At 44.7% G+C, this 14,444-nt stretch overlaps 1 long non-coding RNA gene across 1 annotated transcript; it reads left to right on the forward strand.

The window, feature by feature from the left end:
* The first annotated feature begins 3,776 nt into the window (after nucleotides 1–3,776).
* LOC116814217 (uncharacterized) lies at nucleotides 3,777–13,660 on the forward strand. The gene is made up of 4 exons (XR_004371206.2): nucleotides 3,777–3,852; nucleotides 7,788–7,999; nucleotides 8,100–8,352; nucleotides 12,150–13,660. It is a non-coding gene; the product is annotated as an uncharacterized LOC116814217 (long non-coding RNA).
* The last annotated feature ends 784 nt before the right edge of the window (nucleotides 13,661–14,444 follow it).

Genomic DNA, 14,444 nt, shown 5'->3' on the forward strand with positions numbered 1-14,444 from the left:
GGGATTTATAATTAGAGCTGCTCAGAAAAGCACTGCCTTACGGGTGGCAAAGGACAAAAAAGGCTTTGTCCCCAACATCTCCACAGGCTGCGGTTTCCCAGATGGGCCCTTAACAGTGTACACACCCTCTCCATTGCCAGGGTCCTCAAAGCCACCGCCTCTACCAAGCAAGGTTCGACTTCTACGCCACGCCCCTGACATTCTCTCCAGGCCTCTTTTGTTTCTGGCCCAGGCTGGATGCATCACACTGTGAATTCCTGGATGAGGAAGAATAAATCTTGCGGAGTGTTCTGGAATTACAGTGGAGAGCCATAATGGGAAAATGTGACAAAGCAATTCCCTTCTCTGACATACACATTTTACCCCTGTCTCTCACCTTTGTCACGTTTCCCCATTTTTTCACCTTCTGTGGGTTTCTTTTTCTGTAAAATGAAGGGATTGGATCTGCTGTTTTCAAACTGTGCTACCTGGAGCCACTTGGGGGCCTGGCGGGGCCCAGTGGAAGTGGATGGGCAGATGGTGAGAAGGGCTCTCTTCAAAAAAAGCAGGAGGGGGCTCCAACATAGCATTTCAAGGAAATCAAGGGATCCGAAGTTAAACAATTTGAAAATCACAAGTCTGGATGAAGTCTCATTGTCCTTTCCAACTGAACACTGCCGGTGTGGTGTGCCTCACTTCTCAGTCTCCATTCACTAACCCAAATATCCCCAAAGATGTGCACCAACTCTTCTGTCTAGCATTCATCAGAGTGCTCCTGTGTGCCAGGCCCTCTGCTAAGCACTGGGCATACAGCAGTGAACAGAAACCCCAGGGCGCTCATAGACCCCTGGAAGGGATCTATGGGAAGATTGGCGTTAAACAAATGAATATGTAAATCCAAATCAAGAGGTATCAACATCATGAAAGACAAAATCATGGTTGAAAGTTGAGTGGGCCTGGGGTTGGAGAGATACTGCCCTAAGCATCTCCCCTCCCCACCTGGCTTGCCACTTGCCCCTTTATAGAGTAACTAATCATTGTTCAGTCTTTGATAGTTTCCATTGAAAACATCCCTCTTCTACCTGACAGAGGAGGGTCAAGACACCCAGAGCACAAAGGAGCTGATGGGTTTAGTTAGCTGTTACTGCGGAAAGCCAAGAGGATGAGCTTGAGAGAACAGACTGAGGGCTTTGGATGGGTGAGTGTGGGAAAGTCTACAGTGCTTGCTGTGCTGAGGAAAAAATCCAGGTGGATCACCTGGAGGTGACCCAAAGTGCCAATGAAGTCCATGTCAATGGCCCTCTTCACATACTTCACTACTGTATCTGGAGCTCTCCTGAACATCTTTCTCCCATTCCTCACTGAGTTTTGCTAGACATGGCAAATGTTAACTCATTACCAATTCTTAATTGTACTGTTGTTTCTTTGCCCCTGTCTAGCTCTTACTCTTTGTGTATTTTGTAAAGAGAAAAGGAATTAAAAAAAAAAAAAACCAAAACAATCTCTGGAGACATTTCTGTGGTTTCTACTATAGGTAAGTGGCAAACTCACCGTTTCTGGCCTGCAGCATGTCTGGCCTCTTACCTGGGAGGGAGGTGGGGGAGCTAAGCAGAGGGAGACTGGCTTGGCTGCTTGAACAGTGAAGACTCCTGCAGGGCACTAGATGGCAACATTTCTCCAAGTCTAAACTTGGCGAGGCCCTGTGGACACAAGGTCAACAGTGCACAGTTGCTAATCCCAACACATTTTATGAAACCCAAGCTTGTGTGGAGGAGAAGACTGAAGCTAGATCTGGTGGACGAGAGGTCCTAACAGTCTATCTCTCAGAGTTCGGCCCATAGTAAGAGGCTAGTGGTGTTAACTATTTCTACCACTACCACCACCACCACTGCTACAACCATTGCCATCATCACCACCACCACTATCACCACCACCACTACCACTAATCGACTCATTCATGTTGGTATTGTTTTCATTGGTGCTGAAAATTAAACCCTCATTCAGACTAATTCTGGGAGGAGAGATCTAGTTAGCGATAGACATCCTTTCAATGTTTTTTCAAATATATGCTACAACTAGATTAACAAACTGCTGCCCGGTATAGAAACTCAGGAGAATTGCTTTAATGAATAGATAAGAATGGTTTGTATCCACACATCACTGCTTTTAGTAGATAAGTAGTTGCTTCTTATCTACTTAAGCAATATTTGAAAATAGTTATTGTTCTATGTGAACTGAAAATCTACCCCGGAGTTGTGTTTGCATTGTCAATTTATTTAGCATGTGCTTTCTGCTTAGTAACCAGCCCCACTCCCAGGCCCTGGCCTTTTAATTAGTCACCTGTCATCATATTGAAGTGTTCCTCTTGAGGCACCAGTGACCCATGGAGAGTCAAAACATGGCACTTGACACAGAAACAAACATTTGCTGAACTTATGTAATCGGGCTGGTCAGATGAACTGTTTCTTGGTGATCATGAATTGAACTTACATGAAAGAACAGGAATCAAGGTGGTCAAGAGGATGGGAATGTCAAGGGGAAGAGGGCCACCAAGCAGAGTTATAGGACCCAAATTTGACGGCTGGCCACTTGTGTAGATGCCTTAAAGCCCCAATGCTCCATAGCTGCCACTTGACAGAGGTAGATTTTTTTGCATAGTTCCATTCATTTACTCAATCAACAGATAACAATTAACTTCTGACATGTGTCCAGCATGCTTTCAGGCCCTAGGAATATGGCACTGCACAAGGTACCTGCCCTTATAAGGCTTACATGCTGGTGGAGGAAAGAAACAGAAACAAATAAACAAATTACTAAATATAATTCAGGTTTGATAATACAGAAAGTAAAGCAGGATTCAGATACAGTGACAAGTAATGGTGTGTGTGTGTGTGTGTGTGTGTGTGTGTCCTTTGATTAGTTAGATTCATTAGGGAAGGCTGCTTGGAAGAGAAGACATTTGAACAGACAGACTCGAATGAAATGAGGGGGTGAGTCACTTAAGAGTATCTCAGCTAAAACTAAACCAGGTATCACCATTATGGTGAACTGACCTAAGTTAACTTCGTCATGATGCACCACTCTTAAGTTGTTTTTAGTTGAAAATCGTTGTTGAAAGATTCAGATAAATAAGTGCTATGGTTTGAATGTATGTATGCCTCCAAAATTTGTAAGTTAAAATTTACACTCCAAGGTGATAATCTTAAGAGGTGGGGCCTTTGGGGAAGTGATTAAGTCCTGATGGCTCCACCCTTGTGAACTGAATTAATGTCCTTATAAAAGAGGCTTCAGAGAGCTGCCTGACCCATCCTCCGTCTCTTCCACCACGTGAGCACAGAGGAAGAGGCACCATCTTGGAAACAGAGATCAGCCTTCTCCAGGTACTGAATCTGCTGGTGCCTTAATCTTGGACTTCCCAGCCACTTAGGTTCTCTGGAAGCAGATACTGAGACAGATACTAAGACGGAGAAACCTCATCTCTACTAAAAATACAAAATTAGCTGGGAGTGGTGGCACATGCCTGTAGTCCCAGCTACTCAGGAGGCTGAGGCAGGAGAATCACTTGAACCCAGGAGGTGGAGGTTGCGGTGAGCCGAGATCCTGCCATTGGACTCCAGCCTGGGCAACAAGAGCGAAATTCCATCTCAAAAACAAAAACAAAACAAAAAAACATATACGGCCAACTAGTTCTGCTTTAAAAAAAAAAGCTCAAAATAATTGAACATCACAAAGAATATAGACCATCTTTAAACTTCATTTATACTTATTATACTTGTTTTCTCTTGCTAGTTTATCAAAAGCATGACATGATTAGGAGTTTATTTCCATGTTGATGGAGGTTTATAATCTACAAGTTGAAGGGAATTATTAATGGTAAGTAACTTCTCTGAGTCTTTTTGTTTGTTTGTTTTTACTGGTCTATTTGAATTCTCTTCTGTTAGAAGAATTTAAGTTCAATAAAGTTTAAGGTAAGTTAAAAAAAGAAAAAGGGAAGGAATCTAGATTGGGCGGAGGGAAAAGTTGAACCATAATGCACATCCAACAAAGCCTCAACCAACCCAATGTTGAGTTTTAGAGTGAATATTGTAATGAGAAAAACTTTCCCCCAAACTGGGAGGGAGTGGAGAGACCAAAAAATGACTTGAACAAGTCCAGCCTAGCAAATAAATGAGTTATTAGGATTTATATACAAGGAACTCTTGGACAGCAGCAGGACAGCTTTAGAGATCCACCCTGCTCCCCATCCCTAAGCTGCTTTTAAGCTAATTTTCTGGCTCTTTGCCGTGTGTGTGTGTGTGTGTGTGTGTGTGATGGGATTGCTTTCCTGGGTAGGTTTGCAGATACTCACTGGGATGTTTGGTTTCTCAGGAATACCTGTTCCTCAGCTGGGTACTGTGGCCTTGGCTCATGGCCTGGCCTTCAGGGTTCAGGAAGCAGACACACATCCCTCAGCAACCTGGCAGGGGACACATCACACTACAAATATTAGCCATCAGGGTTATCTTGCACTGGGTCAAATAGCTGCATCTTTATCCCTGACCTGGCTCAGGCAGCAGATAAGGACTCTGGGTGAGGAGGCTCTCTGCATCTGAAGCCGACCCCGAAGGAGCAGGCAGCTGCAGCTATCCCCTAATGGTACACCCCACAGCTGGGTAGCAAGTCCTTCCTTGAAGGAGGACTCTGGGCCACACATTTTTGTATCTACCACACTGTCAGAGGTGTTTGAATCACAACTGCATCTTGAACAGGGACTGGGTAAAATAAGGCTAAGACCTACTGGGCTGCATTCCCAGATGGTTAAGGCATTCTAAGTCATGGGATGAGATAGGAGGTCAGCACAAGGTCATAAAGACCTTGCTGATAAAACAGGTTGCAGTAAAGGAGCCAGTCAAAACTCCCCAAAACCAAGATGGAGACAAGAGTGATCTCTGGTCATCCTCACTGCTACAGTCCCACCAGCACCATGACAGTTTACAAATGCCATGGCAATGTCAGGAAGTTACCCTATAAGGTCTGAAAATGGGAGACATGAATAGTCCACCCTTTGTTTTCATATAATCAAGAAATAACCATAAAAATGGGCAACTGGCAGCCCTTGGGGCTGCTCTGCCTATGGAGTAGCTATTCTTTTATTCCTTTACTTTCTTAATAAACTTCCTTTCACTTTACTGTATGGATTCACCTGAAATTCTTTCTTGTGCGAGATCCAAGAACCCTCTCTTGGGGTCTGGATTGGGACCCCTTTCCAGTGACATCTTTGCTCATGTAACAGTGGAGAAGTTAACACGTCTAAAATACGTTGGCCAATCCAACACATCTTGAATACCTTTCATTTCACAAAGGAGAGTCCACTTCTAATATTCATTGTACTTATTAACGATGAACTAATTTAAACAATAAAAATCCATTTCTGACATTCACTGTGCTAATTAACAAAGCCTCAGGTATTCAGGGAGACATCGATCAAAGAAGCACTTAAAGTGGCTGCCTCTGGAGTGTGTCGTATCTGATAAAATACTAGCTCACTACCCTGGAGTAGGATTTTCCATTAGAGCAACTGACTGCCCTTAGAGTAAAAGCAGAAATGAACGAGCACACACATAATATCCCTGTCTCTACCTCACTGGAGTATTTAAAGTAAATTGGAGACATCTAAACGGCTATCATTTAGATATGCTTGTCTTTGGGGTCTTAGATGCTTACTCTCTGATCTTGTCCAATCATGCTGTCTTATGGATTATTTGGTTGCAAGGGACAGAAACATACCTGGACTAGCTGGAGTTTAATGGGGGTTACTGTATGGATCCAAGGATTTGACAGGCAACCTCCAGATACCAAGGTTGACAATGAAGGCTCAGAGTGGAACGAGGATGTTGGGATCCCAAACGTTCCCTGCCTCTCTCGTGAGGCCACAGTCTTTCTCTTCTCTTTGCTTGTCTGTGTGTCTGCTCCTGTCTTCCTCTTCTCTCTGCCTTTTCCATTTCCTCATTGGCACACTTCCCCACTCCTGAGTCTATATAACCACTGAGTTGGAGCACTCTTCATCACTGAAACATCACCATGTCTCTTAGGTCAATGTCTTGAAAGAGAAAAAAGCCAAAGAGAAAGTGTGACAGGCACAGCCCTGCCCATGGCCTGGGGTCTTTTGGGTTAGAGTGTTCAGTCATCTGTGTACAGGGTGTGATAAGAGCAGGGTAGGTGAGGCCGGGCACGTGATACACGCGTGTAATCCCAGCACTTTGGGAGGCTGAGGTGGGCGGATCGCTTGAGGTCAGGAGTTTGAGACCAGCCTGGCTGACATGGTGAAGCCCCATCTCTACTAAAAATACAAAAATTAGCCCGGTGTGGTAGTGCATGCCTGTAGTCCCAGCTACTCCTCAGGAGGCTGAGACAGGAGAATTGCTTGAACCTGGGAGGCGGAGATTGCAGTGAGCTGAAATCACGCCACTGTACTCCAGCCTGGGTGACAGTGAGACTCTGTCTCAAAAAAGAAAAAAAAAAGAGCAGGGTAAATGAGAGTCCTCTTTGGGGCTGTAGAAGGACAAATTACCCCAGAAAAGGATGAAGATAGGGAGGCTCTAATCACCATCACGCTGCAGTCCTACTTACTGGGAGTATATCATCTTTCTAGAAAATTCCTTGACTTGCACAGGTGCACACATGTACACCATGCATAGTCAATTAAACCAATCCAAGAATTACTTGGAAAGCTATATAGTTAAATTATTATTTTTTAATTTATGATATTCAAATGTACACATAAGGTGGTTTCCTAGACTCGGCTCATAAAGAAATGTCTTCTTATGTCTCTCTGAGACTCCATTTGCTACAAATACCACCTTCTCGGCTGTAATTCAAGGAGGTCAGAATTGACTTTCCTGGTGATGGCCACTTCCACCAATCTGGGTACCACCCAGTAGCCATGGCTAGAATGGCACAGTCTGTCCCTCATAGACATTGTCAAAGGCTGTGAGTCAAGTAACTCATGACCAAATCTAGTCTACAGTGAATTCTCCAAGGAAACTCCAGCCTCTATCCCAGCTGTAGCAACTGGACCACAACATAGGCTATCAGCCCAGGGATTTGATTCATGAAAGCAAAGCTGTCCTCTAGCCTGAGTACATAGAAACCTCATATTGTTCTCAATGTTTCCTGTCACGCTTGTTTGCATCTCTTACAATTTCCCAGGGACACTGGTGTGTCAACTAATCTTATCAGCCAGGCGTCTGTAAGCAGGCATGGCAATAAAGCAAACAGAGCCCTGTGTCCAGTTTGTAGGAGCCTGTCCCTTCTGCCCAGGGCAGTGACAGGACTCTGTCCAGGCCTGGGAGAGGCTGTCTCTGGTCCCTGGAGTCCTTTCCCTCTGGCTTCCTATCCCTTTAACAGGGGCAGAGCCTTTATCCCCAGTCAGAGGAAATGCAGAAACTGGAGATGCCTCAGGCAGACAGGATTTTGCCTAATGAAAAGCCTCAGAAATGCTTGAAGAGAAAAGTGTTGTTGATCCTACACAGACCCCACCTCCCCCCACTTTATTAGGGGTAGGAACAAGCAAGACCTGAGTGCCTTGGGCAAGTATCCTTAGGCCAGTAGTACTGCCCTTGCCCCATGGCTGGCCCCATTGACAAATAAGTCCCAGACATTTTTGCCCTGTTCATGGCCTCCACCCAAACCCAAACTCACCCCGCTCTCCATTTTCTCTATTTCCAGTTGGTGCTGAACCCCAGTTACCTGTTACTTAGAGCCTCACTCTTCTCCTTCAGCTCTGTAGGTCTCTACAGCTCTCATTCTGCTGTTTCCCTTTAATTCAGATTTACAGTCTCCCTTTGGGTCCTGTACTTCTCATCTTCCCCAATCCTGACCTGCTCCTGGAACCCTAACTCTAAGATGGGACTTTGTGGCTGGCAACTCCCCCCAGGTCTCCCACAGACCCTCAGATCAGGAGCCTCTGAAACACAGAAAAGTAAATTGGAACGGAATTCATGCTACACCATGGTGAAGAAGAGGAACTCTAGCAAAATCTGTAAGCAGCATATTTTCTTGTCTCCATGGAGCACCCTAAGTGCAGAACCAGAATGCTCTGAGAGTTTGACAGTGGTGCTTTCTAATCTCCTCTCACTCAGGTAGACCGGAAAAATGAAACGTTTCTATACTCGGCCTGACAGGGCTCCCTGCGGACATCAGAGGCAGCCCTCAGCGGATGGGACAAACATGGTGGGCACGGACTGTAGGTTCCTGGTTTGGCCCTTCTACTGAGGTGGGAGAGCTGGAAAGTCCGCCATTTGCACCACTTGGGTTCCAGGTGTGAGTATCTCCGTAATACTTGGGCACGATAATGTCGCCTAGAACTGGCTTGAGCCCATTCCTCCGAGACAGGTGAGACATTTACACTCTTGCTGCCCACCCCACCTCCCCGATCATCAGCCATTTTCCTTAGGGGTCCTCTCACCTCAGAGGCACTGGTCAGGGCTGATTTAGGATTCTGCCTTCACGATCCCCCTTCCCAGGCCTTTCCCTAGAATCCCCTGGGGGTTGGGGCTTTTTTATTCTCCCCAAACAAAGCCCCTAAAAGAGACCCCTGAGATTAAAACACCAAAGATCTTGTCCCCCATCTCTCACAGCCAAGAGCACCCAAGCCCCATTCCTTCCTGATAACCAAACCCCTCCCACCTGCTCAGTGATTGACAGTGCGATTTCTTATTATAGCAGCAAACAAATGAACCAAAGGAGGAATAAAATGGAACCAGATTGAATTCTCAGTTCTGTAGGTTCTTCTGCTCCACCTCTGCCACACACAAACACCTTTGTCCAGTTACTTTTCTTTCCAGTGATTATGGGGGAAGGAATAAGAAGCAACACTAGGAGATGGGATCACCATTCTATTTAAGAGGACAAATGTGCTGTTTATCTGCTTTATTTTATTATTTATTTATTTATTTATTTATTTTTGAGATGGAGTCTTGCTCTGTCACCAGGCTGGAGTGCAGTGGTGCGATCTCGGCTCACTGCAATCTCTGCCTCCTGGGTTCAAGTGATTCTCCTGCCTCAGCCTCCCGAGTGGCTGGGACTAGAGGCACCCACCACCATACCCAGCTAATTTTTGTATGCTTAGTAGAGACAGGGTTTTACCATGTTGGCCAGGATGGTCTCCATCTCTTGACCTCATGATTCACCCGCCTTGGCCTCCCAAAGTACTGGGATTATAGACGTGAGCCACTGCGCCCAGTCTGTTTATCTATTTTAAATTAATTCTTAATTGACAAAATTTGGTATATATTTATTGTGTACAATATGGACAAATGTGCTATTTATGTATGTAAGTGCTCCGAATAGTGCAATAATTGAGGACAGAGAGGCTGCCAGAACCCAGACTGGAGCCAAATCACCTGGGATTGAATCCTGTCTCTATCACTTCCTAGATTTGGAAACTTAGGCAAGTTTCCTAACTTCTCTGTGCCTCAGTTTCCCCACCTGTAAAATGGGGGATGTAGATATTAGTACAACTGTCTCACAGTGTTGTTGTGAGGATTAAAGAGTTATTCTATATTAAGCACGTAGAACAGTATCTGGCAATGGAAAGCACTGTATAAATGCTTGCTCTTATTATACATAGCTGTGATATAATATTTCTATTTCTGTCACTATATACTTGGTTATCATAGTTTGTATTATAAGTGGGGAGCAAGTCTAATTTATAGTTTATTTATAATGAATGCCCAGCTACTTCCAAAAGATATTTAAAGTAGCTGAACAATGACAGTCACTGGAAAATTCATCATTTAGGGTCTTATTTGTAGTTCTTTTATAGAGGATTATAATTTTTTATCTCAAGGGAAAAGCTGCCCTTTTTTGTTTGTGTGTTTACACTTGTGGGGTAGTAGAAAGCGTCTTAAACCATAAACAAGGAGACCTTGATTGTAAAAAAGAGAATGCTGGAGGAGCCCTGTAACTTTTTGTGGAATGTAAGAATACCGTTTTGAGCACCTACCATGTGCCAGGACTCACTACTTCACCCAGATGGTCCTCTTTGATTCTCACAATCTGTTCTGCAATGGAGAGGCACTCTTTCCCCCACTTTTTGATGAGGAAGCAGGATCAGGGAGCTTAAGTAACCTGCCCAGAGTCACAAAGCAAGTGCTTGGAGGAGCGGGGCTCAAGGCCAAGTCCAATGCCAAAGTGCACATGCTTCCTGCTCTGCAACTGCCTACCCTATAATTGGATGAGACTCTGGACCACCTCCTCCAGACCACCTAAGCCTCAGGTTCTGTGGAGTAAAAATGAGAGTAACTGGTACCTTCTGACTCTTCACATCTGGATGAGGAAAGATAAGCCCCATTGCCCAGATAGCAAGCAATTTAACCTGGATACCAAGCCTTTTAAGCACGGAATTCATATCCATTTTTGACAGGCAATAGAGGCTATAAACAATGAGCCTGACCTTAATTCAAATGCTAACTGATTGTGTTTGACAAAAAAAAATGTAAACAGGGCTTTAATTGATTCATGTGCTTACAACTGGTGTTTCGTTTATTATTGTCTTCTCTGTAATAGCCTCCATCTGGGATTTAGGAACTGGGTTGCTAGGCAGAATCTCTGCCACCAGTTTGAGTTCCGAGCCAACATGCCTTCGTTTATTCATTCATTTATTTAACAAGTTAATGGCACTGTGGCTTGCACTGGGCTACAGTCATGCACAAAACACACATGGTCCCTGCCCTCACATAGCTCACAATCGGATGGGCTGTAAACAAATAACTTCATGAAGAAATACACAGTAAAAACATGTGGTAAAAACCATGAATAGGCCTAGCCCGGTGGCTCACACATGTAATCCCAGTGCTTTGGGAAGCCAAGGCAGGAGAATCGCTTGAGCCCAGGAGTTAGGAACCAGCCTGAGCAACACAGTGAGACCCTGTCTCTGCATAAAATTGTTAAACATTTAGCTGGACATGGTGGCATGTGCCTGTAGTCCCAGTACTTGAGAGGCTGAGGTGGAAGGAGTGCTTGAGCCCAGGAATTCGAGGCTGCAGCGAGTGAGCTATGATTGCACCACAGCACTCTAGGTCTGGGTGACAGAGAGAGATCCTGTCTCAATAAATAAATCAATAAAATCATGAATCAAGGAAAGGAGATACTCGGAGGGAGGATGATCAGGAGTGGGGTCAGGGGAGGTCCCTCTAAAGCAGGATCTGTGAGTTGAAAAGGAGCCAGATGGGGGAAGCTGAGGGAAGGATGTTCCAGACAGAGGAAACCGTGCGGTGAAATCCCTGGGCTTGCAAGGCTTGGTGTCCTTGAGGAGACAGAGGCCGCTGTGGCTGGAGAGAGTGGGGGTGGGGTGAGTTGCTTGGGATGGGATAGTTAACAGGAAAGACAGGGAAAATAGAAACATTTTAAACAATACATGGGAACATACTTATTAAAATACAGACTGTGGGAATAGTTTCACAACACATAATTTACAAAGACCCAGTTTCACAACACATAATTTACAAAGGAAAAAAAGTAGAGGGGAAACCTACAGATTAAGAGACTTAAGAAGCCATATCAAAACTGTGGAGCAATGTACAGAGCCCTCATGCATTGTCGGAGGGATTGGACAATGGTGCTTGTTGGCAGTGGTGGCAATCCTGGACTTTGGGGTAACCATGTTGTGTCAGTGGACATGCCCCCCATCCTCATGCACCTCATTCACTTGTATGCTGAATAGTGTCTGTTATACAGTGAATTGTGTCCCCCCAAAAGTTATGTTGGAGTCCTAACCCTCAGAATATGTCTGTATTAGGGTTCTCCAGAAAAAGAGAACCAATGGGAAGATAGATGATAGATAGACGGATGATAGATAGATAGATAGATAGATGATAGATGATAGATAGATAGATAGATAGACAGACAGAGATTTATTTTAAGGATTTGTTTCATATGATTATGGAGGTTCAGCAAGTCCACAATCTGCAGGGCAGGCCAACAGGCTGGAGACCCAAGGAAAAGGCTGATGTTGCCGTTTGGGTCCAAAGGCAGTCTGCTGGCAGAATTCCTTCTTGCTCAGGGAAGGTCAATCTTTGTTTTATTGAGGCTTCAACTGATTGAATAAGACCTATGCACATTATAGAGGCAAAACTGTTTTAAAGACCACTGGCTTAAATATTAATTTCTTGTAAAAATTGACTTCACAGAAGCATCCTGAACAACGTTTGACCACATATCGGAGTATCATGGCCTAGCCAAGTTGACACACAAAATTAACCATCACATGGAATTAGATAAGTCTGAGTGCAGTTGTTAAGGTGGGCACTAAGCCAATATGACTGGTGTCCTTATGAAAGGGGAGATTTGGACACAGAGACAGAAACACACACAGGGAGAAGCACGCCATGTCTTCGATGAAGGTTGAGACCAGGGTGAGGACAGCAAACCACCAGGAGCTAGGAGAGAGGTGTGCCCAGATTCTCCGCACAGCCTTGAAAAAGAATCAACACCACCAACACCTTGATCTCAGACCTCAAGCCTCAAGAACTATGGGACAATAAATTTCTGTTGTTTAAGCCATCCAGTTTGTGGCACTTTGTTCACTCTAGTGAACGAATATAGCTTTCCATAATCCAAACAGTACTGAAACAGAGAACAAGACACCAAACTCCTGGGCTCCAGAAGGCATTAGCCGGGCATAGACAGAAGAAAAATCTGAAAGAAGATGTGAGCAGGCAGTGCCCATTTCTACCTGCCTGCTCTCCACCCACATCCTCCCTGGTTTCTGGACTAACAGATAAAGCCCTCAGGCTGAGTGGAGAGAGGAGAGTTGAAGAGGGAGTAAGAGAGTTGGATGCAATGTGGAAGGCGTACGTCCTCCCTATCCTCTGACAATAGCCAACTCACAGGGGCGGGCGTGTCTGGGGAGCACCTTTAAATGTGAGGATAAACTCCAGGGAGACTGCATCTGATCCATTGTTGTGTGTCAGCAGTGGGTAGAAATGACGGCATCGCACATGGGGCCAGAGGCTATCCTGAGTTTTCCATATCCCTAAAGGGGTGTGTCAGCCATTAGAAAACATCCAAGGCTCCTGAGTGAGGACACACAGAAGATACTTGGGAGACAGCAAGCCTGTGAGGCCTGGAGACCAGGATGAAGGGACCCTATGTGGGGAAGGTACAGCTCACGGTCAGGACTGCAGGAAGCCTGGGAGGACGCCATGGAGACCTGCAGGTCTCTGAGGCAAGGTGATGGTGTGTCGGAAGCAGCAGGCCAGCAGAGCACCAAGAAGGGGGTGCCCTCTCCCCATGCCCTCACCCAGCCCTCAACACTGTGTGGGCAAGTGAGAATTCAGCCGGACATCAGTGTCAACCTCAGAGATACAAGGAAAGAGGGCAAAGAAAATCTGAACTGTAACTCAGTTCTAAATCCAGATGCCCGGGAAGTTGCTGGATCTGACTAGGTTTACCTGAAAATAGCGAATTTGAGTTTTCCGCAATGGTTTGAGAAAGCTCAAGATGAAAAGTAAGGCCGGAAACAGGAAAAATAAAGTTATCGTTTGCCCACATAAGTCTGTGTTTTAGGAAATTAATGCTTGTTATAATAGCTATTATTGAATGCCAACTTTATACCAAGAACTTTATAGATACCACCTCATTTAATTGATATGATTTTATGTGTATTACTATTCACATTATATAAAATTAGAAAGATTAAGTTACCTGACTAAAGTCACCCTCCTAATCATCAGTGCAGCTAAGATTTGTGTCTATACCTATACAACTCTAAAACATATTCTCGGGATTGGTGGGAAGTCTTTGCCTAGTACAGTATTTGCCCCACTGAATTTTAAGCCACATGTCAAGAGCATAGCACTGGGCTTCCTTGCAGAGGATGGACTCAGACACCTTCCTGGGGCTTTCCTTCCCCAGGTGGATGGTGTTTGCATCATTACTTTTATTACTTTGCTTTCTCACTGTCATTTCTATAGTCTTGGCTTCACTTTCTCCTTCATCAGTCTATTCAGCTCTATCTGGCTGGAAGATTTTTCTTGGAAGAGAAGACTGAAGCACAGTTGGTCCTCACCTGAGATGCAGCAGTCTGGCTTGTCCTTTCTAGTTTCCCTATTTTGTATTGCTACCATTTCTGGGTCGAAATATCTGCTTACTTCATCCATCCATTTCTGCTTTACTCCATCAGTTATTTTTTCAAGAAAAGCAATAGGTTTGGGAAAATACTAAGCTTCAAAACAAGTATAAGCTGATTTCCCACAGTCAAGATTAGCTTTCTCTGATGCCCATAGGTCAATTTTTCCTTCTGTGCTGGACATGATGTATCTTGGACATGAGTGAGATAGAAGTTGGCCCCATTTTCTTTCTTTTTACTAGGAAGAGGCTAAGTAACACTCATACAAGCACATAGCCGGTAGTTTGTGGAGCTAGGATTCAAACTTGGGTCCACTTAACTGCAAAGTCAGTACTGTTCCTTTTCTACCACCCCA

This window comes from Hylobates moloch, unplaced genomic scaffold (assembly GCF_009828535.3).
Source record: "Hylobates moloch isolate HMO894 unplaced genomic scaffold, HMol_V3 SCAFFOLD_1, whole genome shotgun sequence".
In the NCBI taxonomy this organism is placed as follows: domain Eukaryota; kingdom Metazoa; phylum Chordata; class Mammalia; order Primates; family Hylobatidae; genus Hylobates; species Hylobates moloch.